This window comes from Prionailurus viverrinus, chromosome B4 (assembly GCF_022837055.1).
Source record: "Prionailurus viverrinus isolate Anna chromosome B4, UM_Priviv_1.0, whole genome shotgun sequence".
Taxonomy (NCBI): domain Eukaryota; kingdom Metazoa; phylum Chordata; class Mammalia; order Carnivora; family Felidae; genus Prionailurus; species Prionailurus viverrinus.
The window spans coordinates 61,543,003-61,570,024 of NC_062567.1; the positions used below are offsets into that span (position 1 = coordinate 61,543,003).

The window sequence follows — 27,022 nt, forward strand, 5'->3', positions numbered from 1 at the left end:
TGATGCATACAATTATTAGATCATATAGGTAAGATCTATGATCTAATAGTCATAATCTTGCTTTATGTTGACATAGCCTTATATTTTTCATGAATTTCATGCTGTATAAGAGTTGGATTTTATACTGTGACTGAGTGAGAAAGTCTTTTTTGTTTGTTTGTTTTTTAACGATTTTATTTTTAAGGAATATCTGCACCCAACATGGGGCTTGAACTTAAAACCCCAAGATCAAGAGTCACATGTTTCACCAACTAAGCCAGCCAGGTGCCCCAAGTGAGATAGTCTTGTAATCAGAACATTGAGTTCTTTTTTTTTCCCTTAAATTTTATTTATTTTGGGGCACCTGGGTGGCTCAGTCGGTTGGGTGTCTGACTTTGGCTCAGGTCATGATCCTACAGCTTGTGAATTCGAGTCCTGTGTGAGGCTCTGTGCTCACAACTCGGAATCTGGAGCCTGCCTTGGATTCTGCGTCTCCCTCTCTGCCCCTCCCCCTCTCATGTTCAGTCTCTCTCTCTCTCTCTCTCTCTCTCTCAAAAATAAACGTTTAAAAAAATAAAGTTTATTTTTTTATTTTGAGAGACAGAGCATAAGCAGAGGAGGGGCAGAGAGGGGAAGAATCCCAAGCAGGCTCCTCACTGCCAGCGCAGAACTGGATGTGGGGCTTGCACTCATGAAACTGCAAGATCCTGGCCTGAGCTGAAACCAAGAGTTGTTTGCCAACTGATTGAGCCACCCAAGTGCCCAGAACATTGAGTTCTTAAGTAATAAATGTTACCCGTGATTAGCATGTAAATTTGAAATAACATTATAATAACATTCTAATTATCAAGTCATTATTTCAGTGTATGTAAACATCAGGGTTTTTTTTTTCAGTATATGAAATTTATTGTCAAAATGGTTTCCATACAACACCCAGTGCTCTCCTCAATACCCATCACCCACCCTCCCCTCCCTCCCACCCCCCATCAACCCTCAGTTTGTTCTCAGTTTTTAAGAGTCTCTTATGCTTTGGCTCTCTCCCACTCTAACCTCTTTTTTTTTTTCCTTCCCCTCCCCCATGGGTTTCTGTTAAGTTTCTCAGGATCCACATAAGAGTGAAAACATATGGTATCTGTCTTTCTCTGTATGGCTTATTTCACTTAGCATCACACTCTCCAGTTCCATCCACGTTGCTACAAAGGGCCGTATTTCGTTCTTTCTCATTGCCACGTAGTACTCCATTGTGTATATAAACCACAATTTCTTTATCCATTCATCAGTTGATGGACGTTTAGGCTCTTTCCATAATTTGGCTATTGTTGAGAGTGCTGCTATAAACATTGGGGTACAAGTGTCCCTATGCATCAGTACTCCTGTATCCCTTGAGTAAATTCCTAGAAGTGCTATTGCTGGGTCATAGGGTAGGTCTATTTTTAATTTTTTGAGGAACCTCCACACTGTTTTCCAGAGTGGCTGCACCAATTTGCATTCCCACCAACAGTGCAAGAAGGTTCCCGTTTCTCCACATCCTCGCCAGCATCTATAGTCTCCTGATTTGTTCATTTTGGCCACTCTGACTGGAGTGAGGTGATATCTGAGTGTGGCTTTGTTTTGTATTTCCCTGATAAGGAGCGACGTTGAGCATCTTTTCATGTGCCTGTTGGCCATCCAGATGTCTTCTTTAGAGAAGTGTCTATTCATGTTTTCTGCCCATTTCTTCACTGGGTTATTTGTTTTTTGGGTGTGGAGTTTGGTGAGCTCTTTATAGATTTTGGATACTAGCCCTTTGTCCGATATGTTATTTGCAAATATCTTTTCCCATTCCGTTGGTTGCCTTTTAGTTTTGTTGGTTGTTTCCTTATCTTCATAAGGTCCCAGTAATTCATTTTTGCTTTTAATTCCCTTGCCTTTGGGGATGTGTCGGGTAAGAGATTGCTATGGCTGAGGTCAGAGAGGTCTTTTCCTGCTTTCTCCTCTAGGGTTTTGATGGTTTCCTGTCTCACATTCAGGTCCTTTATCCATTTTGAGTTTATTTTTGTGAATGGTGTGAGAAAGTGGTCTAGTTTCAACCTTCTGCATGTTGCTGTCCAGTTCTCCCAGCACCATTTGTTAAAGAGACTGTCTTTTTTCCATTGGATGCTCTTTCATGCTTTGTCAAAGATGAGTTGGCCATACTTTTGTGGGTCTAGTTCTGGAGTTTCTATTCTATTCCATTGGTCTATGTGTCTGTTTTTGTGCCAATCCCATGCTGTCTTGATGATGACAGCTTTGTAGTAGAGGCTAAAGTCTGGGATTGTGATGCCTCCTGCTTTGGTCTTCTTCTTCAAAATTACTTTGGCTATTCGGGGCCTTTTGTGGTTCCAACATCAGGGTTTTGTATAGCAACAGAGTAAGGAGTGTGAGTGGCATAAGTATTAAAGAGTGCCATCCTTTAAGAAATTTATAATAAAAAATATATGCTTTTCTAAAATGGGCAGATCCGAGAGTTGATGAGTTATTTGCTTTATAAAAGCAGTCACTATTGCTTAAGTTATAACCTTAAAGTGTAAAGTTTACTACAAATACGTGAAAGTTTTCTTATATTGTATGTTCATGGCTTCTGGCAATAATGCTTTTCAATAGAGAAGAAAAGAAATGCTCTGATTTTCAGAGTTTAACTAGAATAATTTAAAGATAGCATGTGTTCATTATTTTCCCTTACTCTCTCTTTTAAAAATAGTGTAGTTTTTTCTTAAAATGTGCATTTCCCCCAACATACTAGATTTCTATTTATTTAGACTTAACTTATTCGGTAAGAGTAGCATAATGTTTGGATTCAAACTCAAGCTAAATCTTACCTTCTTCAAAATTAATAATGTGTAGCTTTTTTCTACCCATTTTACCCAATAAAATATTTTCACGGTTAAAAAAAAAGATAGGATCTATCCCAAAGAAATAAAATTACCAGGATTCAAATGTATGTATAAAAAGTCAATTTTATATTATTTTGTATAATGTCAAGAACTAGAAAAATCTGAAGCCCATCGTATCATGCGTTCATGCCATGGAATTTATACAAGTAACAAAAAGAATGAGTTAGATCTTTATCTGTTGATCTTGAGTTTGTTTTTTTGTTTTTTTTTTTTTAGTGAAATAAGCAAATTGCTGAGAAATGTACATGGTATAATACAAATTTTATCAGGCAGGTAATAACATATATATATTTGTTTATAATCTCATAGGCAAGGGAAGAGATTCAAAAGATGACCACTGGAACACTGACCCTGGTTTCCCGGCTGAGGTGTGGGAATGTCTAAGGAGAAGTGGAAGGAGTTGAGTTAAAAAAAAAAAAAAAGAAACAAACAAACAGGGATAAAAATATATTATTTTGAAAAGAAAAGTATTTTATTTTAGTTGTCAACAATTTTTTTAATATTTATTTTTGAGAGAGAGAGAGAGAACACAAGCAGGGAAGGCAGAGAGAAGGAGGGGCAGAGAGAGGGAGACACAGAATCTGAAGCAGGGCCCAGACTGAGCTGTCAGCACAGAGCCTGATGCGGGGCTCGAACTCCTGAACCAGGAGACCATGACCTGAGCCAAAGTCAGATGTTTAACTGACTGAGCCACCCAGGCACCTTGAAAATTATTTTAAAAGAATATAAATATTTATGTAAAATAATATTGCAAAAACTCTTTATAATGATAAAATTTAGAAATAGCACAAATGATTAACTTAATGAAATTATTTACAGCTGTTAACAATAGTGACATACATGTGTTTAGTATGTGTATTAAATGACAATTCAGATTGCAAAAGAGTATATATGCTGTGATCTTGTCTACTTTGTGCTAATGTGATTGCGATGATGGGTTTTTTTTGTTTATTTTTTTTAGGGAACAAGAGCTGAAATTATTTTTGGAAGTATGAATTACTAAAGTACTTATAGTCTCTATTACTTAAATTATACTCTTCCTGGTATAGCTGTAATTTCATGAGATTTAGTCATATCTTTAATTAGATAGTAGTCTGATTGAGGGGAGGAATCACTTTTTAAGATTCTATGTGTCACTCTCAGCACTCAGAATAATTCTGATTCATAATTTCAAGAGCTCACCATTAAATACAGCCCATATGAGAGAATGGGTTCAGCATTAAAAAGGTCAAACCCTGAGTTTTTAAAAGCAGCAGGCCACGGTCAAACTATTCTTCACTTGGCTGCAGTGCTGGTGCCTGCCTGTTGCAAGTAACCAGCTTGATCACAATGCATGCTGGGACTGAAGCTGAAGTTTCTAGGAAAAGGACAGGAAGGTGAGATAGGACAGGAGACTGATCTGTTTGCCAGGTCAGCAAATTAGTCTCTGATATATGGAAATTAGGATTTGCTTAGAATTTGATGAACTGGTTGCTTTGATTCGAGCTGGAGCCTCTACTCCAGGATCTTCTATCTGGTGGATGGGCCATAGAAGCAAGAATCTCAAAAAAAAAAAGGGGGGGGGGGAGAAGGGAACAGGAAGGGAAGGGAAGGATCTTATGTTAATGTTAAAAAGTCAGGTAGGTGGCCACTTGTTGAGTAGTCTCTATAACGGTGTGGAAGTCTGGCAACTGACTGGGTTTCTTGGTCCATACTCTCCAGTGCTGATGCAGGGAGTTCCTCTGTCTCTGAGGCTGGCTGTCCTGGCCCACCGCAAGTCAGACACCTGGGGGTTCCTCACTTCCACACCTTCCAGCTGAAGGAATGAATGATGCATAAGGCTTTTGTATTATACTTTCATTCAAGGGCTTCGCATTTCATTGTAGGGAACTTAGCTGTTCCTTAAACAGCACTCTACTTGTAACAGAGCAACCACCCTTTTCTACTTCTGGTAGGGCCAGCTTTTGGAGTATGTCAAATATTAATCAAAAGAACAAGATATACTTCATTGTTCTCTAAGGGCCACCACAATGTAAATAAATCAGCATAGTCGAGGGACCCAGTTTTGTATTTTTCTGTGTAATCTATTTGTGCTTCTGTAGAAACAACAGGCCATGCCTCAGGTGATGAAGCAGTTCTGTGGAGAAACCCATGTACGCCAGATTCCGGATGCCATTCCCACCAGAAACGATGCCAAGAAAATACTTTTATTTTGAATAAATGAGAAAATCAATATCTAGATGAGGTATACATTGCAAAGTAGAAATTATATATTGTTGGTATATTTATCAATCCCTATTAACTCAAGCTGAACTTGACAGAAAAATATTAGTCCCTCCTTAAAATAGATAAAACACATTTTAAGGTAGGTTGTTTTTCTTTCTATTGTGCTAGCCAGTGTTTAAAATTTAATGGTATAAAAATGTAGGGGAGGAAAAAGTTTTCCTCAACCCTCAACCCTCTTAGGATCCCCGACTGGGTCTGAAAATTAAACTGACCGAGACAGTCTAACAGGAGAAAAGCCTACAAATATTTAACAATAATTTTATATGATATGGGAGCCTTCATAAGGAAATGAAGACCTGAAGAAGCTGTTAAAGCTGAATATTTTTATGCTAAGTTTGATGAAGAGTGGGCATTTGTGGAGACATTTGATAGGTCAGGGAGAATGAGATTAGTGCGGTAAACTGGGAGACATTTAGCAAGGCCCGTTTGTTCGGATTCTTCTTACTGTCCCTTTGTTGTAGGAGATAAGGATGCCCCTTTCCTCCCTTATAAGGAAGACCTCTCTCATATGAAGTTTTTATGACCTGTTTTAAGGGTGAGAGACAGTGAGGAGGGAAGGTCTTTTCTACTTTTGCTATTTTCTCAAAACTCTATCAGTTTAAAATTTTCAGCCTGCCAAGTTGCCATATTTTGAGATAGCATTTTCTGAACCTCATCAATAGGTTGAGTGGTAAAAGAATCTAAATTTCTACCTTTTTGAGTTCCAGAGTGCTTATTTTACTACAACTATGAAAACAAGCAAGATGTTTTCATAGCTGTAACACTGTGTTATTTAAAAAAAAATTATGTGAAGATTGTATATTAGGCTAATGTTTAATAAATTATGTGAAGGCTGAAGTAATTCATGTCTTTGTGGTGGGAATAAAGGGGACTTAATGTGGGGGATTTCCCCTCATATAAGGCAAAGAAGCAAAGCCCTATTTATCCACTGAGCCCGAGCCCAGACTTGAACATCTTTCCCCTTATGAAGAGGCAGAGCGAGTGAAGTCCACATGTAGACATCAGTGCTCCTGAGCTCTTGGGTCCCATAATTAGCTTTAAAGCTCTGCCCAAAGAACCCTAAGGATTTCTCCCCAGACCTTGCAGTCACCCACTGAGACGTGTTTTCTTGGTCTGCTTTTCCTTCTTCCTCTTGGGTGAATGTCTTCCTTGCCTTCATGAAGAGTCTCTACTTCACTTAGCCTTTCATCTGGAGGCCAACTCAGATGATTTATAATAGGCACCAGGTACATATTCTACTTATATTCTGGAGTTAGGCCTTTCTCTTGATGTTTTTTCTGGTTACTTTTTTTATTTCTTTATCAGATTTCCGAATATACTGCCCCTTGTGCCCTTCATTCTCTTCTGCAAAGGTTTTTCTAGGCAATATTACCCTAGCTCCACTGGAAGTACATGGCTCCCTTGGGGAACCTAAAATATGGGCATACCTCGGAGATATTGTGGGTTTGGTTCCAGACCACTGCAATAAAGTAAATATTGCAATAAATTGAGTGAAATGAATTTTTTGGTTTCCCAGTGTATATAAAATTAATGTTTGTACTAGACTATAGTCTATTAAGTGTACAATAATATCATATCTAAAACATGATTTAAAATAATTTAAGTTGGGGCGCCTGGGTGGCTCAGGTGGTTAAGTGTCTGACTTCAGCTCAGGTCATGATCTCATGGTTCATGGGTTCAAGCCTCACATCGGGCTCTGTGCTGACAGCTCAGAGCCTGGAGCCTGCTTCTGATTCTGTGTCGCCCTCTCTCTCTCTGCTCCACCCCCAGTCATGCTCTGTCTCTCACTCTCTCAAAAATAAATAAACTTTACAAAAATTAAAAAAAATAAATTAAAATTTAAGTAATTTAAAAATGATTTAATAATATTGCTAAAAACTGCTAAACATCATCTGAACTTTCAGTAAGTCATAATCTTTTTGCTGGTGGAGAGTCTTGCCTCAATGTTGATGGCTCCTGACTGATCAGGGTATTAAGTGGTTGCTGAAGGTTGGGGTGGCTGTTGCAATTTTTAAAAATAAGATAATGGCAACAATAAAGTTTGCCGTATCAACTGATTCTTTCTTTCATGAATGATTTCTCTGTAGCATGTGATACTGTTTGATACTATTTTACCTACAGAAGTACTTTCAAAATTGGAGTGAATCCTCTCAAACCCTGCCACTGCTTTATCAACTAAGTTAATGTGATATTCTGAATTCTTTGTTGTCAGTTCAGCAGTCTTCACAGTGTTTCACCAGGAGTAGATTCCATCTCAAGAAACCACTTTACTCATCCATAAGAAACAACACCTTGTCTTTTAAAGTTTTATTATGAGGGGCACCAGGGTGGCTCAGTTGGTTGAGCGTCTGACTCTTGATTTCAGCTCAAGTCACGATCCCAGGGTCATGGGAATGAGTCCATACGCTGAGTGTGGAGACTCTTTGGGATTCTCGCTCCCTTTCTGCTCCTCTCCCCTGCTCATACTTTCTAAAAGAAATTATGAGATTGCTACAGTTCAGTCCCATCTTCGGGCTCCTCTTCTAATTCTAGTTCTCTGGCTCTTTCCACCATATCTGCAGTTACTTCCTCCACTGAAGTCTTGAACCCTTCAGAGTCATCCATGTGGCTTGGACTCAATTTCTTCCAAACCCTGTAAATGTCAATCTTTGACCTTCCCATGAATCGCAAATGCTTTTAATGGATCTAGAATAGCAAATCCTTTACAGAAGGGTTTAAATATTCCTTTTATGGGCTACACAATGGATGTTATGTTAGCAGATGTGAAAACAACATTAATCTTGTACATCTGTATCAGATCTCTTGGGTAACCAGGTACATCGTCAGCAGACAGTACTATTTTGAAAGGATTCTTTATTTTGGAGCTATAGGTCTTGACAGTGGGCTTAAAATATTCAGCAAACCATGTTGTAAACAGGTGTACTGTCATCCAGGCTTTGTTGTTCCATTTACAGGGAAAAGGTAGAGTAGATGTAGCATAATTCTTTAGGGGCCCTAGGATTTTTGGAAATGGGCAGTGAGCATTGGCTTCAACCTAAAGTCACCGGCTGCATGAGCCCCTAAAAAGAGAGCTAGCCTGTCCTTCGAAGCTTTGATACCAGGCATTGACTTTTCCTCTAGCAATGAAAGTCCTAGATGGCATCTTCTTCTAATAGAAGGCTATTTCAACTACATTGAAAATCTGTTGTTTGGTGTCACCTTTACTCATTATCTCAGCTTGATCTTTTGGATAACTCGCTGAGGCTTCTACATCAGCACCTGCGGCTTCATCTTGCACTTTTATGTTATGGACACACCTTCTTTTCTTAAATCTCATGTACCAACCTCTGCTAGCTTCACACTTTTTTTCTGTAGCTTCCTCGCCTCTCCCAGCCTTCATGGACTTGAGTAGAAACAGGGCCTACTTTGAATTAGGCTCTGGCTTAAGAGAATCTTGTGGCTGGTTTTATCATCTATCCAGACCACTCAAAGTTTCTCCATATCAGCAGTAATCTCTCTGTGTTATCATTCGAGTGTTCACAGGTGTTCGTGGGAGTAGCCTCAAGAACTTTTCCTTTGCCTTCACAACTTGGCTAACTGTTTGATGCAAAAGACCTGGCTTTTGGCCTATCTCAGCTTTTAACATACCTTCCTCACTGAGCTTAATCATTTCTAGCTTTTAATTTAAAGTGAGATGTGTGACACTTCCTTTCACTTGAACACTTAACAGCCCATTGTAGGGTTATTAACTGGTCCTAACTTTAATATTGTTGTGTCTTGGGGGAATAGGGAAGCCTGGAGGAGAGGGAGAAAGACCGGGGAACACCAGATTGGTGGAGCAGTCAGAACACACAAAACATTTATGGATTAAGTTCACTGTCTTAAATGGGTATGGTTGGTGGTGCCCCAAAACAATTACAGTAGATACCATCAAAGATCACTGATCATAGATCACCTTAAAGAATATAATAATAATGAAAAAATTTGCCAGAATTACCAAAATGTGACACAGAGACACAAAGTGAACAAATGCTCTTGGGAAAATGTCGCTGATAGACTCGTTTCACACACAAACCTGGGGCGCCCGGGTGGCTCAGTCGGTTGAGTGTCCGACTTCGGCTCAGGTCATGATCTCCGGGTACATGAGTTCGAACCCCGCATCGGGCTCTGTGCTGACAGCTCGGAGCCTGGAACCTGGAGCCTGCTTCAGATTCTGTGTCTCCCTCCCCATCTCTCTGCCCCATCCCCACTCATGCTCTGTCTCTCTCTGTCTTAAAAATAAATAAAACATTAAAACACACACACACACACACACACACACACACACACACACACAAACCTTCAGTTTGTAGAAAAAGAAAAACTAGTATCTGCAATGTGCAGTAGATCAAAGTGCAATAAAATGAGGTATGCCTGTAGACCTTTCCCTTTAATAATTCACAACTCTGGTCTCAGCAGGTTACATTTTCCTCCTAACATTCTGTTTTCTTAGTCCTGGCTTGCCAATTTGAAACTTTATGCCACCTTCCAAAAGATCACCCGTTGTAGACATTCTGTTGAAAATAAAGATTACCCATTTATTGTATGCTTTATTTTGTGACCTATATTATCTCATTTAATCCTTAAAATAACGTTATTGACTAAGGAGTCTTGGCTTTCTCAGGTTTGTGGAACCAGTCACTCTTCATCCACATGTATTCCAGCTTGTGACAGTTGCCTCCTCTCATATTCTCTGGTGGAAAGATAGATACATATTTAATTTTACTGGAGGTTTAAAGGATTTTCAGGGAGAACTAAAAATACCTATGTTTCCATCTATCTTTACCCAGAAGTTGGAATATTACCTTCTACAATGAAGTCATGAATTTAGGTATATTTTTGTACTTGGAAAGAAACATAAAAGAACTAAATACGTGTTTATAAAAAAGTTCCACTCTACTAATTTGTCATATTGAATGCCATGGTGTATAGTAATTCTGGCTATAAAATGAAAATCATTTTTAGATTTGATTTTTTTCTCTGATTAATATTTGAAATCCTTAGAAGTTACTATCAGGAGCCTTTTATTTTGTGCATATAAATGCAGTAAGACAGCTTGTTGGTTATCTTATGCACTTACGTATTATCTTATGAAATATTATATTTTTGCCCATTTCAAGTTCACATAAACTAATGATTCTATCAGAAAACATAATTTTTCACTCACTGGATTTTGGAACATAATTCAGTTTTTTTTTTTCAGTAACTACTGTTTATAATTGGAATTTACTTGTTATCATTCTAACAGCAAAATACTGGCTTATGTAATTTGAGTGCAATTATATTTTTCTCTTTATGTCTGTATGTACTTCATCAATTTAGTAAAAGCAATAGCAGAACTTTGAAATTCCTGCACAGCAGATTGCAGAGGAAATATCTGCTGATTTGTCTGCACTGTAAGACCCTGGTTCTGACAGAATTGTGATGGTAATTGCTCAAAGATGTATTCTGTTTACTAAGACTAATGTTGCATCTGTTTTTAATTAGCTGCTACAAATGATAAACTGCCAGTGTATGCTTGTTAGATTTACTTAAATTTATTCTATTCCAAATAAAGGAGAACTTAAAGAATACCAATATAGGACAGAAAACTGCTCATTGTCAATCAAGTTCAGAAAGGTGGTGGTAAATATCTCCATGCATCTTTTTGATTTTATGGAAAGGAGAAAAACTTGACTTCCTGTGGTACAGGCAATTATATCTCGTGTCTGTTGTAGTTTCCTAATTTTTTCGTATATATGAATTACTGTTTTGAGTAGATGATTCATTTCCAAGGACAAGGCTCTCTGCATTCTCACACTGTCTGCCACTGTGTATAGAAAATGTTTACTGACATAAGGAGATTTGTAGTATTCCTATTCATAAGAGTTTTAAAAGTTGTTTTGAGAAAAAGGGTTGGAAAGGACGGAGAGTTAAAAGTGTTATGATTTATCGTGAAATTTGGTGATATCATTCACAGTGCTTTATTTATCCAATGGGTTGGAAAAATGTGTGTTAATTTCTTATTTTTTCATAATTTTACAGGCTGTTAAGCCATCTTGCTGTTAGTTTTAAAAGAGCAGTATTGGTGGTGCCTGGCTGGCTCAGTTGGTAGAGCATGTGACTCTTGATCTCAGGGTTGTGAGTTCAAGCCCCACATTGGGTGTAGAGCTTACTTAAACAGGAAAGGATTATGACATGCTGAAAGATGAGATATGATGGTTTAGCATCTTGGGGCACCTGGCTGGCTCAGTTGGTGGAGGATGTGACTCTCAATTTTGAGGTTGTGGGTTTGAGCCCCATGTTGGGTGTAGAGATAACTTAAAATCTTTAAAAAAAAAAGAGCAGTGTTGATGATCATAATCAGGACTGTTGAAGAAAGAGGACATTTTAAGTAACTGTGAAGTGTTTAAGTTGAGTTGGTATCTAATGCAGTGCCTTGCAAGGAGAAAACATTTATTGATTTGGTTTCTTGGCATACTGATTCCTTGCTACTGTATGGCCTTGAATAGTCAGTAATTGACTAAGACTAAAATGTTATATGGCAGATGATTGTTTTCCGTCCTAGGTGAGGACCTAATGAGAAGTTGCTTAAAATAGCATCAAAGGAACTTAGACTTCAGAAAAAAAAAGGAGGATAACAGGAATCCTTTTGCAGAGGATTCCTTTTTACCTGAAACTTTGGAAAACAGGTAAATGAATTAGAAAGTTCAATTTTTATAACTTTTGCTTTCTTGATTTTCATTGTTATGTGCAGTTTATGAAATCTAAATTTTCTTCATGAGATGTGTTTTATGGTTTAAAAGAACAGTTAGGTCAAGTTAGTTAAGTTATATCGATAGAGTTATATATTAGAATGTCAGCTTTGTTCCTATCAGCTAATTCTGGCAGAACCAATTTGTATTTTTCAATATGATTTGTTGAATTCCCGAAGTTTATTTGTTAGTTGTTACAAACATGGTTTTATATTTAAGCTCTGTCCGGATGGAGGTGTTTTTATCTTTGCATGTGCCTGAACTAATAGTGCCAGAGAACAGAGGAGCAGAACTACCCCCCAGGCGCCTCGCCCCTTCCATAGCCTTCACTACCTGGCAGGGAAGCCACTGGTAGAGTCCGTTCCCCAGGACCTGGGAAGGAATATGACAAGTAAAAAAGGCCAAAGTAAAGGTCATACCTAATTTAAATTATTGCTTTTGTCATATTCTCTGCTAGTCACAAGAATGTTTTATTATTAATCACAAACCAAGGAATTGGTATTCTTAATTTATAATGCTTTTTTTTTAATGTTTATTTATTTTTGAGAGAGCGAGAGAGAGTGTGAGCAGAGGAGGGTCAGAGAGAGAGGGAGACACAGAATCCAAAGCAGGCTCCAGGCTCCAGGCTCCAAGTTGTCAGCACAGGGCCCGATGTGGGGCTCAAACTCACAAACCTGAGATCATGACCTGAGCCGAAGTGGGACGCTTAACCGACTGAGCCACCCAGGTGCCCTGTAATTTATAATGCTTCTAAAGAGCCGCATCCAGTGCTATGGTTTTGATACTTTAGTAGTCACTGAAGCTAAGTTATGCTGTGGTAACAAACCACCCTCAAAGTTTCAGGGGCTTGCAGAGGTTTGTCCCTCACGCTCTACATCTGTTATAGGTAACTAAGACTTATTCCATGTCATTGCCATTCTGAGACATGAACCACGGGAGCAGCCCCTCTCTGAGACTTTGCTTATCATTTAGCAGAGGGGGAAAAATCCCACAGTGAAAACCTACAGTGGATCTTAAAGCTTCTGCTTGAAAGTGGCACATGTCATGCCACACACATTTTACAAACCAAGTCACGTGGCCGCTCTGGGGTGTGCACAGAGGCGCACCACAGGTCATGCAGCCAAGTCTGGCGTCAGTGTGGCAGGGGTGTATAGTCCTTCCTTGTGGGGCCACCAATAGTTTTGAATAGCGATACCATCTCCTTATAAAATCTTGAGATTCGTCTGTGTGTGTGATGAGGTCTGAATGTTGACTGACTTTTCATGCAAAGGCAGCCATCTGTACTCAACCCATCATTTCATTTCTTCTGGGATTTATAGGAAAATAGCCTGTCTCAACCCCTTTGCATCTATGTGGGACCAGAAGACTACTTATGGCCAGCGTATTATGGAGAGAAGTGTTGTGTGGCACTTCCAGACCTAGCTCCCAAACATCTAGTAAAATCCCCCCTCCTCTCATTATTGTTGAGGTGAATTCAGGGGAGCCTACTTCTCTAAATCACAGTTCCAAGGGGATGTAGCCAAGAGAACCACCTGACCAGAAACATCTACTTTGAACTATGGGATAGAACAAATGAATCTTTGTTGTCTTATGACACTAAGATTTCGTGGTTGCTTATTCCTGTGTTACCCTATCCTGACTAATAAAACCTTGCTTTATGGTTTATTTAATGATACTCATTTACTAGGATTATGTACATTCTGTAATAGAGTGGCCAAATAAGACATACTTCCAAAATTGCCGGAAGTATGCATAGATTTCTTTTTTATTTATTAACATTTTTTTAAATGTGTATATAATTTTGAGAAGGAGAGAGATAGAGGTGAGTGGGGGAGGGACAGAGAGAGAGGAAGACAGAATTCAAAGCAGTCTCCAGGCTCTGAGCTGTCAGCACAGAGCCTGACATGGGGCTCAAACTCAAGAACCATGCTATCATGACCTGAGCCAAAGTTGGACACTTAAGACTGAGCCACCCAGGCGCTCCTCTTTTTTTTAAATGTTTATTTATTTTTGAGAGACAGAGCACGAGTGGGGGAGGTGCATAGAGAGGGAGACAGAGAATCTGAAGCAGGCTCTAGGCTCTGAGCTATCAGCACAGAGCCCGATGTGGGGCTCGAGCTCACAAACCATGAGATCATGACTTGAGCTGAAGTCGGACACTTAACCGACTGAGCCACCCAGGTGCCCCTGCATAGATTTCTACTGTAGAAATCTGAATATGTGACTAAAGAATTGAATTTTAGATTTTATTTAATTTTTTTAAAGTTTATTAGAGAGAGAAAGTATGTGCAAGCATGTGCGGGGAGGGGCAGAAAGAGTAGTAGAGAGAGACAGCAGGCTCCATGCTGTCAGTGCAGAGCCTGACATGAGGCTCAATCCCATGAATCTTGAGATCATGACCTGAGCCAAAATCAGACATTGGATGCTTAACTGACTGAGCCACCTAGGCACCTCCAGATTTTATTTAATTGTAATTAATGTAAATGTAAGTGTCCACATGGGGCCAATGGCTCCCATATTGGACCACAGAGCTTTAAACAGTAGGAAGCTTTTTGGCTTTTTGATGTATTATAAATCTTTCCACTATTTCATCCATTAAGCATAAAACCAATGTGTTGTCTAAATTAGACACTTACTGAATGACTGAGACTTATAAAAATGAAGAGCAAAAATTAATCACATTTTTATACAGTGTTTCATTGGGGACAGTTTTGACATTGGAGCACGAGTCAGAGTTCTTTACTAGTACGAGTTGACATGAGGGCCCATGTTAATAGGTTCCAAATATAGTGCAGAAGAACAAATGGTGAAATGGACATTTTTGCCAAAGTATAAGTGTAATCTTTACTGACATAAAATAAATTTAAAATGAGTAAGACTTCACAGTCTTAAGTTTAAAAAATTTTTCACTGTGAAGTATGTAAGATGTGTTGAGTTGATAACTTTGCAAATGCTGTGCCTTTGCCTGAATCTCTGTATTACATTTGTAGAGATGCTTGTGATCCCAGGAACCATTTACAGCTATCATGAAAAATGATCTACATTTCTCTATGTTTAAAGGTCCATTTCAAAGCAGGAGCTGAGTCATGTAATGGAAATAGTATTGGATTCAGAGCAAATATCTATATTCTGTTGTCCACACTCTAACTTGCTATATGAACTTAGGTATGTTATCTAAATTCTCTGGGTCTCAATGTCTTCTACAGTGAACGTATGAGCTTAGACTCCTCACCAAATTCCAAAATTCTATGGTTGAACTTCCCTCTATTTCAATCATGTTTTTTCTCCTTAACCATTTGTTATTTATTTACTATTAGAGAGAGGGGGGAAAGCATGCTCAAGTGGGAGAAAAAGGCAGAGAGAGAGAAACAGAAACAGAGAGACAGAGACAGAGAGAGAATCTTAAGCAGGTCCCACGCTTAGCATGGAGCCTGACGTGGGGCTCGATTCCATGACTCTGGGATTATGACCTGAGCTAAAATCAAGGTTGGACTCTCAACCAGGTTGGACTGAGCCACCCTGGAGCCCCTAACCATTTGTTATTTACACATGGAATGGGGCATATTAGAACTGAGCCCACCCGTGTCAACATGACTTAACTCTTTGCTCCAGGAAATTATCTTGCTCAGGAAGATTAGACAGTAATTTAATAAATAACTTCACTGTTTGCTTTAGAAAATTCTTGCAAATCAATTTATCAGGACAAACACTTTGCTCATCTGGGCAAACAGCTCTCTTAATAGAACGATATACTGTTCATCTGGGCAAACAGTTTGACAAGTATGGAGAACAATGACATTATGCTTTGGGGTCTTGAAAGTGAATCTGCTGTAAATGCTATCTAATTGGGAGAAAAATATCTTAGTATGTGAGTCTAGGTATTTTTCTTGACTAGCATGAGATTCTACATAGTTTGTATATTGCTGAGGTTAATTATATATAACATGGATAGTGAGAACATAGACATTGGGTTAATTATAACAAGGCAGGTGAGCAAAATCAATTTTCTCTGTCAAACATAGTTTACATCTTTATGTAAACAACAATTTGTTTATAAAATACATTCTAAGAAATTCAGTTTTCTATAACAAACATAACATAGTTTTAAGGTTCAAGGTTAAAGCCCTTATAGTTTGCATCTTTTTTTAGTTAAGTAAGCTCTTTGCCCAATGTAGGGCTTGAACTCACAACCCTGAGATCAAGATTCTCATGCTCTACTAAGTCAGCCAAGTGCCCCAACTCTTTATAGTTTGAAATAACATACTACAGAGGTTCCCTGACATTACTTACCCAACATTTAAGAGCTACTTATTAGTTTGACAAGAGGCAGAGCATGTGCAAATTTAAACTGAAAGCAGAAATTTGTGCCTGTTGTTTGAGTATTCTTTGTTCAGTGTGCTCTTAAGACTCCCAAATGAAACTACTTCTCAACTTGTCATATTTTTGATCCTTCCTGAATTCTTTTTTTTTTTAATTTTTTAATCTTTATTTATCTTTGAGAGAGAGAGACAGAGTGAGAGTGAGGGAGGGACAGAATCTGAAGCAGGCTCCAGGCTCTGAGCTGTCAGCACAGAGCCTGATGGGGGGCTCGAATGCATGAACTGTGATATCATGACCTGTGCCAAAGTTGGATGCTTAACTGACTGAGCCACCCAGGCACCCCAATCATTTCCGAATTCTTAAATAACTTCTATCAAAGTTATTTTTCTCAAAATTTCTCACTCAGTACCTTCATTACTCATGTGTTCTCTCTTTAATTTTAACCAAAACTGAATCAAGGTATTTTCAGATTTATACTTTTCATTTCCTCACGAAATGTGGTAGAAAAAGTTTTGTCCTTAGAGTCATAGTTTTACCTTAGGAAATTGAAACATGGATCTGAAAGCAGGTTGTTGAGGATATGGAGTTGGAACTTAGAATGTGCCTTTAAGAAGGAATAACCCTGAGAAGAGCCTGTGACATTACATTTTGTTGTTCTGACATAGCCATTTTGTTGTGGGATCATTTGGTGTGTACTAAAAAGGATACCTTGGTTTTCAGTTGAAAGAAATGGCCAAATTAATGTGCAAAGCAGACAGCCTTACCTTTCCTGAGCCTCATCCTGGTTGGCTACCTGTTACATTCTCTTTCCCTTCCTGAACTCCTCTGCCCCTACTCCCCACCCTGGCCCTGTGGATACTGGATAATGTTGAATTGGGGATGTGGCATAAGGTGAATTGGAGGGAAGCATGAGATGGGCTAATGGTTAAATAACATCTGGCAGGCCAACTGCATATAACTAGGCATTAGAAGTTTTCCAGCCACCCTTACTTATCTCAGGAAAGGCCATCAGTCATTAAAAACAAAGCATCTTTTCCTTCCTGAGATTTTACTTATATCTTAATAAAAATATTTTTTTAACATCTATTTATTATCGAGAGACAGACATAGAGCATGAGCAGGGGAGGGGCAGAGAGAGGGGGAAATACATACTCTGAAGCAGGCTCCAGGCTGTGAGCTGTCAGCACCGAGCCCAATGCGGGGCTTGAACTCACAGACTGTGAGATCATGACCTGAGCCAAAGTCGGATGCTTAACCCAACTGAGCCACCCAGGCGCCCCTACTTATATCTTTAATGTCTGCATCTCAAATTCCATTCCTCTCATTTCTCCCTAAAGTTTTTTTTTAAGATTTTATTTTTAAGATCAATACACCCAATGTAAGATCAATACACCCAATGTGGGGCTCAAACCCACAACCCTGAGATTAAGAGTCATACCCTCCACTGGCCAAGCCAGCCAGATGCCCCTCATTTCTCCTTAAAGTTAAAGGCACTGATGCAGATTGGAATTGGAGTGGAAATGTTTGGGCTTGTGGGAGAAAAATTCATATTAGTTTTGGTTTGAAGAGAAGAATCTACTTGTGGTTATCATATTATTACAATCAGGCCCGATGGAAGAAACCGAAAAGTCTTGTTTTCTTACTGACTAAGGAATTTAAGGACTTTGCCATGGATGTTACATATAGAGGGCTGGAGACAGCTTCCTTGACAGCCAATTAGTATGTATAGTTTTGAAGTTTATGACTACATTCCTCAAGAAATAGAATTAGCCTTCTGAAGTCTGGATGTCTCCAGGTAACTTGTTACACATTGGTTGGGACGCTTTTATGATGAAAAGGTACAGAGTAGCCGTAAGTAAGACAGGAAAGAATCTTCACCCGGCACACGGTTAGGATTTGTAGATCTCCAAGTCCTAGGTATTATGGCTGTTCCTAGCCTTCACCTTATCAACTGGCTATGACTGCTTGTCTAACACAAATCTCTGAGTAATAAGCATGCATCATATATTTTTTTCCCAGTCCTTATGTATAATGATGAGTTTGGGGAGAGGACCAAATATCCTTAAAGTTCTATAGACATTTTGATAAATTTTTGAGAGGAGAATGATTATAGGAGTAACATGTATGTTATAAATGCTCTAAAAATACTGAAAAAAAATAATGAGGAGCCTGAACATTCTTCATAGCCAGGGTCAGGGTCAGGGGTGAATGTTGCATGACTTGGTAATAAAACCTGCACCTGTGCGCTTTGACAGGCCAGTCTGAATACCCTGCTTGTTAGTCTGTTTCCCCACCCTCATCTTCCCCATGCTGGTGGTTGAGAGGCACCTCTAGCCTACTTATTTCATGATTTTACTCCTCCCTTTAGTTCTTAGCACCAGGTCTGCTTAGTACTGCACCAAGGTCTGTTTTTCTTAAAATGCCCCCTCACTCTCATGGCTTCTGATGGTCTGTAAGTAAGTACCATCTACCTCCTTCCTTCTCCCTCAAGGCTTTTTGTGAAACCAGTCACTCTCAACTGGAAGCTTTTTCCACTTCCTTCTTGCCTGTTCACTATCAGTGTTTCCCTTTAAGACCAACATCATAAAGGAGCCTTTAGGTCTGGGCTCTGGTTTCATCAATTACTGGACTGGTGATCCTAGACAAATTTCTTACCTTTACTTTCTCAATATCTTTTTTCCCCTTTTATATCACGGCTGTTGACTTTTCATTTACTGTTCATTTCCACCTTTACTGATGTTCCACTGTTTTCTATTAAGAGTATGCTATGAATTCACAAAGAGATGAATATAAGACTAGTAGGAATGAACTGCAGAGAAGAATAAATGTGAGGCGGAAAGGAGGTTATTGTGAATTAGAATAAAATTTGTTTATTTTTAAATGTTTTTTTAATGTTTATTTTTGAAAGAGAGAGAGTGCAAGCCGGGGAAGGCAGAGAGGGAAGGGGACAGAGGATCTGAAGCAGGCTCCGTGTTGGCAGCAGAGAACCTGATGTGGTGCTTAAAAACTGTGAGATCATGACCTGAGCCAAAGTTGAACGTTTAACTGACTGAGCCACCCCGGTGCTGCTAGAATAGAATGTATTAATAGTTCTTGTAAATTTTTGGAAAGTATTGAGGATAATTAAAAGTTAAAAAATTATATAAGACAGTATATGGGGTACCTGGGGGCTCAGTCAGTTAAGTGTCCAACTCTTAATTTTGGCTCAGGTCATGATCCTAAGTTCATGAGATCGAGCCCCATTTTGGGCTCTGACCTCACAGCACAGAGCTGCTTGGGATTCTCTCTTTCAACCTCTCTCTCTGCCCCTCTCCTGTGCTTGTGCTCTCTTTCTCTCTTTCTCAAAATAAGTAAACATTTAAAAATATGAAAAAAAAATATCTAAGAGACTATATCACTTACAATTTGGCTACATTTTACAGAAAACTCAAGTAGGAGTGGCTTAAACATAAAAGAGGCCCAAAACTAAATAGTTTAGCACTAGTTTGGCAATCCTGTGGTCACAAAGAGCCCAGGCTTCTTCCCACCTTCTTCCTGCTCTCCTTAGTGCTGGCTTACATGCCAAAAGTCTGCTTATAGTCACAAGATGCTCTTAGCACTCCAGCCATCATGTCTGTATTCCAAGTTGGAAGAAAATGAAATGGCAAAAGTGCACATCTGTCAACTGAATCAGCCCCCTTTGAAGGAGCTTCCCTAGCTTCTATCTACTTGGCTTCTGCTTACATTTCCTTGAACTCCTGTAGAAGTCAAGAAGTTAGGAAAAGCAGTCTTTAAGCTAGGGCAGTATACCCCAAATAACATCAACATTTCTTATGAAGGAGAGAGAGGGTAGATATTGTTCAGATAACTCACAGTCCCTTCCACAACAGCAAACTAGGGTGGGGGTAGCTGGATGACAGTTTCACTTTGGTTTATTTTTATTTTTATTTGTGTTTTTAATTAAAATTGTTTTTAATGTTTATTTTTGAGAGAGAGAGAGAGTATGTATGAGTGGGGGAGGGGCAGAAAGAGAGGGAGACACAGAATCTGAAGCAGGCTCTAGACTCTGAGCTGTCAGCACAGAGCCCAACATGGGGGCTCGAACTCACGAACTGCGAGATCATGAGCTGAAGTCGGACACTTAACCAACTGAGCCACCCAGGCGCCCCTATTTTTATTTTTTAAAGTAGGCTTCATGCTAGCGTGGAGCCCAACACGAGGATGGAACTCAGAATCCTGAGATCAAGACCTGAGCTGAGACCCAGAGTCTGATGCTCAACTGACTGAGCCACGCAGGCACCCCAGTTTCACTTTGTTTTAGCCTAATCTTTGCCTAAATTACTTTTGTATTTCCTAACTTCCTATAAGTTCAGAACAAAAGTCTCGTATTATCTTAGTAATGCTTTTTATCAGGTTTTTCATTTTCTGATCTGTTGCAGTTCTGCTCTGCATAGTACAGAGTACTTGATGCCCAGGCTCTGGAGTCAGGCCACTGGGCTTTTAATCCTGGCTGTCCCGTTGTCCAGCTGGTGACTTTGGCAGATTACTGAACCTACTATTCAAAATAGTCAATAATAATACCATTATTTATTTTAAGTAATGTTTTAGGCTGAGGTGGTTTTTAAACATTCAAGTAAAAGATCAGGTTACTTTACATGAAGGCAAGAAGACACCCTCAAAACATTTGGTTCATATATTTTGTTAACCAATAAGAACATGAGGGTCCACATACAGAGGAAAAGAAACAATATATCCAAGAAACATTTTTCTTTTCTTATTTGATTCGTAATAAAAGTCACTCAATGTAGTCTCATATCTCAGTCACAACTGAGTGTTAAGAAAATCTAGGCCACGTTGATAACTCCATGTTAATACTGCTTTTTTATTTTTGCTAATAGCTGCAAAACCAGGAATATTTCCTCATTACTTTCTTCTTTAGGCTTTCCAAAAAGCCTACAGTATTTCTTCTCTGAGAATAGAGTGTGAGATAATCTTTTTCCTGAATGAAACAAGGTTTTCCTTTTCTGACTCTGGAACTAGAATGATCTCCTGGGGGATCCCTCTTATCTAGGGCGATTGTGGTAGTCACTCTGCCTGAGCTGATTTCTGTTCACTTTCTTGAGCTGAATCACCTCAATGGCTCTACAAGTTGTCCTTCAAAGCACTAGACTTGTTTTTATACAAAACCTGCATATAAATAAAACCACCAGTTTTCCTAAGTTTTAACGAGGCCTTGATATTCCAGCAATTTGGTACCTAAATGCACAGGTTCTGAATGAATGTTGGAAGGAAGAAAGGATGGCAGAAAGGGAAAAAGGGAAGGGAGGGAAAGTTAGCAAAAAGAAATTGTTTTTTTACTGAATATTGGTTTGATTTTTAGTTGGGAAAAGGAATGTAAAATTTATTATTTTTCTACTTGGAGACCCAGAATATAACTTATGATGACTTAAGAAGTTAAGTTCCTTTTATCTACATCTTAATAGACAAAGATGCTCAATGGATAAAATCCAGAAAAAAATTCTACCTGTATTTTATACATATTTTGTTCAGAAAACAGAATCTATTTAAAGATTGAAGAGTTGGTGTTTTTTTTTCTGGTTGTAATACTCATAAAATGTGTGCATTTGAGTTTTGCTCCTGGACAGACATATTCTGCTAAGCAAGCAGTCTTAAAAGAGATTGATTGCTGAGCATGTATGTTTTTCCTTATGCTGATTCTTAAAGTCTCTGTAATTTGCTTGAGACTGTGGATAGCTATAGTAATAAGAGACTAGCTTTTAACCCAGGCAAAGGAGGCTGAAGTGAACCATCAGAAATAAGACTGACTATATACATCAACTAAGGGACAGTGGTTGCCTAACCCTTTTGACCCCAAGATTTCTTATGACATAAATCACCCTGCCAACAACAGAAAAAAAACACTTAGAACCCAGGGAAAGCTAAGGAAGAGGAAGCATGGGTGATCACCAGCCTGGCCAGATGGAGTCCTTTTGGTTGAGCCAAGTTCACCAGGGTAGAAGACCAGATCTTAGCTTGAGGCCCACACCCTGATGAGTAAAACATGTGTTAAAGACTTCAAGGGGCCCAGTGGGGAACAATGGGCAAGATTTGGAGGTCCTGAACTTCCCTAAGTTTTGGGGGTGGGAGAGGAAAGGTGTAACTTTTTTCTTTTTCTACTTTTTGGGTTTATCTATATTTTCCTCAGTAATTACATGTATTACTTATATAAAGGTTTTATATATTCACTGGCTAAATTTCAAAATCAATATGGATTTGCTCCTTTCCTACAAAGTATGACATTTTCATTTAATAGATTGCCATCAGTACTCACATTCTGTTTGATGCAGATAGTTCAAAGCTTAAATAACAATGAATAAGGTTTAGATGATACAAGTTACCCCTTCTTTCTCAGGGGAACTGCCCCTCACTTCAGTACCTTAACATCTGTGGCGCATTATGGGATAGTCTAGAGACAGGCACACTTCTGTCAATATGATTTATGATGGACTTGGCACTTGATATCAGCAGGAAAGGAGGGGCAATTCATTACATTGTGCTAGGGATATTGGTTATTTATATAGAAAATGATTAAAATAGATCTGTACTTCATTCCACACACAAAAATCAATTTCATGTAGATTAAGGGACTTAAATGTAAAAGGCAAAACTTTTGAACTTTTGGAAGAAAACACAGAATAGCCTTATGACCTTGAAGAAGGGAAGGATCTTAAATGAGACACAAAAGTCCTGGCCAGAGAGCAAGGGATTAGTCACTGGACCTAAAACTAAGGACATTACTTCATCAAAAGACATCACTAAAAGATTGGAGCGGCGGGGAGAGCAACAAACCAGAAAATATTTGCCATACTTATTAGTAACAAATAGTAAGGGAACAGGAACCTGTCCTTTAGAAAATGAGACCTTATGTTCTGAAAAGACACTGTAAAATGTGTGAAAAGACAAACCATAAATACTGGGGGAAGATATTTGCCATGCATATAACTGACAAATTAGTAAAGGCGGGGGTGGGGGGAAACACTCTGTTGAAAAATGAAAAAAAAGCCTTGAGTAGAAACTACACAGAAATGGAAAGGTGAATGGTTAATAAAAATATGAAAATGCATAATCTCATTTGTAATCATGGAAATGCAAATTAAACCACTAGGTGGTACTATTTTACCCTCCCCAAGGTGGTAAAAACTTTAAAGTCTTAAAGTAAACAGTAAGGATGTGGGGTATTAGGAACTCTCGGTCACTGCTGGTGGCAGTGTGAGTTGGTCCAGCATTGGAGTCCCCTGCAGCCCTGCTGGGGAGAGCAGAGCTGTGTGTGATCTGCAACCTGGCCATTCAGCTCCTGGCCCGCACCCCAGACCCGTGGTCCTCAACCCTTCCTTACGTTAAAATCTCAAAATGAGTGTGTCAGAAATACTTAGGCGAGGACTTACCCCAGACCTGTGGATACCAAACTGTGTGCCCAGGGTGCCCAGGGGCACTGTGGCAGCCCCACAGAGGACCAAGGGATATTCACATATATTTGTTTGAGGGCAACACAGTGATACTTGGCCTCTGTTGACACTGTGTGAGCTACTAGCTCCAGATAGTTCAGTTCACAGTTTCAATATCAGATTGGGCTACATTCTTCTTTTTCTTTTTAGCACAATATTTTGCAAAGCTGGGTTTTCAGTGGTTGCTAATAAAAAGCAGATGCCATGCGAAAATCAATGTGTAACAGGAAATGAGGGTGACAGGGTCCAATCTGATTCCAGGTTTGAGAAGTTGTGCAGTGCCCAGTGGATACACACATCTCATTAGTAAATAATTATGGTTATTTAAGAATGACATTAGAATATTATTTTTTCTTTAAATTTGCATACATTAGATTTTTTTTATGAATGACAACTTTATTTTTTATTTTTTATTTTTTTACTTTCTGTAATTTATTTGTCTTTTATAATTTACATCCATGTTAGTTAGCACATGGTGCAACAATGATTTCAGGAGTAGATTCCGTAAGCCCCTTACCCGTTTAGCCCATCCTCCCCTCCCACAACCCCTCCAACAACCCTCTGTTGTTCTCTACATTTAAGAGTCTCTTATGTTTTGTCCCCCTCCCTGTTTTTATATTATTTTTGCTTCCCTTCCCTTGTGTTCATCCGTTCTGTGTCTTAAAATCCTCCTATGAGTTAAGTCATATGACATTTGTCTTTCTCTGACTGACTGATTTTGCTTAGCATACTACCCTCTAGCTCTGTCCACATAGTTGCAAATGGCAAGATTTCATTCTTTTTGATTGCCGAGTTATACTCCATTGTATATATATATACCACGTGTTCTTTATCCATTCATCCATCAGTAGACATTTGGGCTCTTTCCATACTTTGGTTATTGTCAATAGTGCTGCTGTAAACACTGGGGTGCATGCGTCCCTTCAAAACAGCACACCTGTATCCCTTGGATAAATACCTAGCAGTGCAATTGCTGGGTCGTAGGGTAGTTCTATTTTTGGATTTTTGAGGAACCTCCATCCTGTTTTCCAGAGTGGCTGCACCAGCTTGCATTCCCACCAACAATGCAAAAGAGATCCTCTTTCTCCGCATCCTCGCCAACATGTGTTGTTGCCTGAGTTGTTGATGTTAGCCATTCTGACAGGTGTAAGGTGGTATCTCATTGTGGTTTTGATTTGTATTTCCCTGATGATGAGTGATGTTGAGCACTTTTTCATGTGTCGCTTTGCCATCTGGATGTCTCCTTTGGAGAAGTATCTATTCAGTGTGACAACTTTATTTTTTTACACTTAAAGGCTGATGAAAAACCATTACTAATCCTTTTAAAGAAAATGCAACATCTCGATCAGAAAGGATAACTGTATTTACTCATTAAATACCATTTACGTTTTTTACAACACAACTCGAAGACACCGAACATACATGTTTAATCTCAGTACAGTGGATTCAAGACCAAGTATAAGTGTTAAAGCATCAAGGCCAGATTACAAATTATCATAGTCGTCATTGTCGTTGTCATCATCGTCATTATCATCATCTTCTTCTCATTTTCTTTTCAGCGCATTTGATGATTCATTAGCAGTACTTTGTGATGACACCATTTTAATGGTAATAAGGATGTTTTTGGACCCAATTAATGATGGATTAACCAGAATGTTCTGAACTGTGAATGTTGCAGAAATTGATGCTTTATCAGCTCGGGACTGTGCAGTGGGCAGCCCAAGACTGTAAACCTTTGCTCTGTGAGGAACATTGGAGTCCCGAATTTAGTTGACACAGTGTGGGTTTGTGGGTTTGGCATGCCAAGTGTGGGTCTACTAGTCTACTACATGGTGGTCTGCTAGTAACTGAACCAATACTTAACTGTGGAACTGTTATTCTTCTCACAGAAGTAGATGCCTTTTTTTTTAAATTTTTTTTTCAACGTTTATTTATTTTTGGGACAGAGAGAGACAGAGCGTGAACGGGGGAGGGGCAGAGAGAGAGGGAGACACAGAATCGGAAACAGGCTCCAGGCTCTGAGCCATCAGCCCAGAGCCTGATGCGGGGCTCGAACTCCCGGACCGCGAGATCGTGACCTGGCTGAAGTCGGACGCTTAACCGACTGCGCCACCCAGGCGCCCCATCCTTTTTTTTTTTTAATAAAGACTGAAGTCTATAGTTTGGAGCAGTGAACCAGTATCTCTCAGGTGCCAACCTGGGACCTGAATATGGCTTGGTTACTGGCAAAGGAGTTTGATTTCTTTGCCTTGCAACATCTAATAGAAAAATCTCTTGGGAGAGGGGAGGTAAAAGACCGATCAACATTACATTGGGTTGCAAATCACACATCGTTTGCATCAACAGTAGCTTTCTTAGCATGCCTTCAATAAATTTTTGCTTCATCTAGAATTGTGGTCACATATCGGAAGGCAAGCTCCATCTGATTTATAACTCTTGGCTTATATTCTGTAATGCCCATATCTTCAGGATTTGTGCCATCATCTGTGCATCTTTCAGCGTGCTCTTGGGAGAAGCCATCTTGCCAGACTCCATGATCTCCATTGTGGCTAAATAACCCACATTAATGTATTTCAGTCCTGATCTTGCAAGTTCTTTGCCTAGCGCATTTTTTCCAACCCCTGGTGTACCACACTGGCTCCAGGAGCCTTGGCTCACGTGCTGTACATACGTTAGTTTTTCAAACACCTACTACATTGTTAGGACATAAATACTTATTTAGGAAAGAGTTGTTCAGTAGTTCTTTTGTCCTGGGGTGCCATGAAAACATTATTGAGACACCAGGTGTGCCTTAAACCATGAATGCTTAGGAATCTCTATCCCAAATCAGTTAACTCAGAATATTTGGAGATGGAGTCTGTGTGTCTGTTTTCAAGAACTTTACAGGTGATTCTAATAGGCCACTAGGGCGGTACCATTATAGAGAAACTTTTGCACTTATGATTTAGGACAATGCTATTCAAAGTATATCTGGGGACCAGCACTGTTTGCAAATTATTTCCTGCAGGTCTGTACCAAGATAAATATAGTTTATATTAATCACACTTTCAGTGAGGTACAGTTTTTATAATCCTTTTGTAATCCTCTTTTACTCCTACATTATGTTTGTTCTGGTTAAGTTTATTGAAATACAATTTTATGTCTCTTACATTTATTAATAAAAAAATTGGTTAAGTGAATGCTGGTGAGGATGTGGAGCACTGTGAACCCCCATGCATTGCTGGTGCAAATGAAAAATGATGCAGCCACTTTGGAAGACAATTTGGGGGTTTCCTATAAAACTAAACATACTCTTGCCATATGATCTAGT

General features: G+C 39.1%; 1 protein-coding gene and 1 pseudogene across 1 annotated transcript in view; one reads left to right on the forward strand and one right to left on the reverse strand.

The window, feature by feature from the left end:
• The window catches only part of BICD1 (BICD cargo adaptor 1), a 251,571-nt gene that overhangs the window by 76,432 nt on the left and 148,117 nt on the right, over positions 1–27,022 (forward strand). The gene's annotated exons all lie outside the window — the stretch shown is intronic.
• LOC125170244 (transcription initiation factor TFIID subunit 9-like) lies at positions 25,197–26,247 on the reverse strand (annotated as a pseudogene).